Below are 2,577 nucleotides of genomic sequence, written 5' to 3'. Positions count from 1 at the left end.
CTAAAAAATTCTTATGAAATATTCTGAGAGCAAAGTCAGCAGTTATAAGCTTTACAAATGTTAGATTTACTTTGACATCTTTTAATGTTATTTTTTGTGTTTCATTTTCTTTAATTTTGGTTTGTTAACATTTCTAGCTCTTCTGGTTTGTATTTCTCCTCTAGAAGAAAATAATAAGGATAAAAAGATCAATCAGATAACGTAGTGTAACAGTAATGCTGTTTAATGTACTTTAAAGTAAATACATTTTATCCAACACAGAAACAGACAATAGGATCTCACCTTCATCCATTGGCTGGCTGCAGAAAAGATAAAAAATAGTTTAATTTCATATACATAATAATGATGACGTGTGATATAAATAGTACCTTTAGGACTTCACAAAAATAATTGTAAAATTGTCAATAGATGACGGTTCACGATATTGAATGAAGAATGTGCCACAAATAATAAAATTTAAATTACGTAAATGATGGAAAAAAAAGAGATACTGCAGCATACCTTCTTGGCATAGGCCCTGGTGTGCCCTGCAGGATTAAAAGTTCGTTTCATATTTTTTTTACAAAGATCAATGACAAGTTTACTTATAAAATTAATAAAACTTTCATTTGCTTACCCCCAGCAGTCTCAGCGCAAAATGCAAACAGTTATTGTTGAACAAATGATATTCTTGGCTATCATCCATCGCAGTGTTAATCTTCTCCTGGAGGTCTCGAGGGGGGCCAGTCGTCAAACGGTAAACAAAGCATTTCTCACCAGAGCTGAATTTATTCACGCTTACTTTGTCCACTTGTCCAGTTTGTTGTGATGATGATTGACACAGTGAAACGGACCAGTTACTTGATGGAGGTTGGTTTGAACTGGCTGAAAAACACATGGTAAAAATAATAAATAATACTAGGCTGTGGATGTGTTGGTGATATTTTACTAAAACTTTTTATATTGTTTTTATATTTAAAAAAATATATATTATACTGAAAATTGTTCTATTGTTTCATTATGGTAGAACATATTGACAAACATAATTCGTTTATTTGCAAATAAGTAAAAAGATGTGCACACAAAATCAAAAAGGAAGACATTTTTTTAAAAGACACGCCACATTGCCCTGAGCAACATGTTCTTGATCAGTGTTTTTCAACCCTGAACACTGATTTCATGACATTAAAGCCATGTGATTGGCTATAAAGCCACACATGATCCAAGCTGAGCATTATGCTTTCACCAGATCTACAGATGTTGGTATCCCTCCATAATAAGAAGTTCTCTGCTTCAAGACCTGAAATAGTTGGGTCAGATTCAGGAGACATCCAGAGTGTGTACTGTGAGTGTGTCGTCATCTTGCAACAGGGTTGACAAACACTGATCTAAAAATATTTAGCTCAAATATTTGTTTTTTGGTCACTGCACAATTATACCATTATTTGTGTTGCATAGTTCTGATGGCTTTAGTATTATTGTAAAACCATGGGATGTGTGTCTTTTTTTTACATATATATTTAAATGTGTTTGTCTCTATACTATACTAAGCGCGCTGCAAACAGCAAACACAGAACCTATTTAAAAGTTAAGTGGCAAGCTCTTTGGCTGCCGAAGTACAATCAACTCAAGCCATGTTAGATGATGTAATTGTTTGCAAATTTCATTAAGAACATATCAGCCTGTGCCGTCTAGTATTTTATGACTGAAATATTGAGAGAGATTAAAGAGCTATGTACCTGAAAACTGAATTACATCATTTTGTCCACAGAAAATTCCAGCATGGTAAATCTTTGTCTTCGTGCCAAGTATTTTCCTAAGAATAAGGTCTCCCATCTGAAGATTTGATATATTGAAATTTCCATCTAAATATTCCAGTACTTTTTTGAAGTTCCTGTTGCATCCGAGTATCAAGGTCATAATGTTTTTGAAATTGTCCATTGTTTTCTAAAATAACATAAAAAAATACATTAAAAAGGTTATTATTTATTTACAAATTAAAGAAATCTATTTTACTTTATATTAGGTGTCCTTAACTACTATCTACTTGGATCAAAGTTATGTACAATGTGTTTATTTTGTTGAGGTTGCATCTCAAAACACAAGTACAATTCAAAAATATGTATGTAACAACAAATGCATAGAATCAAATGATCAATTACAATGTTATTGTTAAAGACATACTGTAAAGTGGGTCTGAAATCTGAATTACATTGTTATTCTATGTAATATTTAGTTTAATTGTAATCTTCAACAATCTTTTTTTCCCCTCAGTAATTCACTGATTTAATATGTTTTGAATCAATGTAATTAAAAAAATGGTACTAAAAAATTTAAAATATACTTACAAACAAGCTTTTAAAAAGTATGTTGGGGAGGTTTAAATGATTAAGCAAAATGGAGGAAGAGAGACTGCAAGCAAAACAAAAAGTAAACCTGTTCCTGTCCTCTCCAGATCACACCAGTTCTTTTAAGTGGGCGTTGTCATGACAGGTTTCATTTTGTTTTCTCTTTATTGTCATCATGAGAAAACACCTTTCTCTGGCACTTCGACTTTCCGTGAATACAATCTTTTGTGAGATAAAATAACACCTAGGC

The 2,577-nt window shown here is 32.1% G+C and overlaps 1 long non-coding RNA gene across 1 annotated transcript; it reads right to left on the bottom strand.

The window, feature by feature from the left end:
• LOC143720405 (uncharacterized) lies at nt 1-2,369 on the bottom strand. Its single transcript, XR_013196547.1, has 5 exons — nt 2,328-2,369; nt 617-864; nt 502-527; nt 283-299; nt 1-160 (listed from the first exon to the last, which is right to left on the bottom strand). It is a non-coding gene; the product is annotated as an uncharacterized LOC143720405 (long non-coding RNA).
• Nucleotides 2,370-2,577: the final 208 nt, after the last annotated feature.

This window comes from Siphateles boraxobius, unplaced genomic scaffold (assembly GCF_051911475.1).
Source record: "Siphateles boraxobius isolate OS27281-9 unplaced genomic scaffold, OSU_SipBor_1 65, whole genome shotgun sequence".
Classification (NCBI taxonomy): domain Eukaryota; kingdom Metazoa; phylum Chordata; class Actinopteri; order Cypriniformes; family Leuciscidae; genus Siphateles; species Siphateles boraxobius.
Note: the sequence above shows the minus strand (reverse complement) of the source record. Positions and strands in the feature narration are given on the sequence as shown.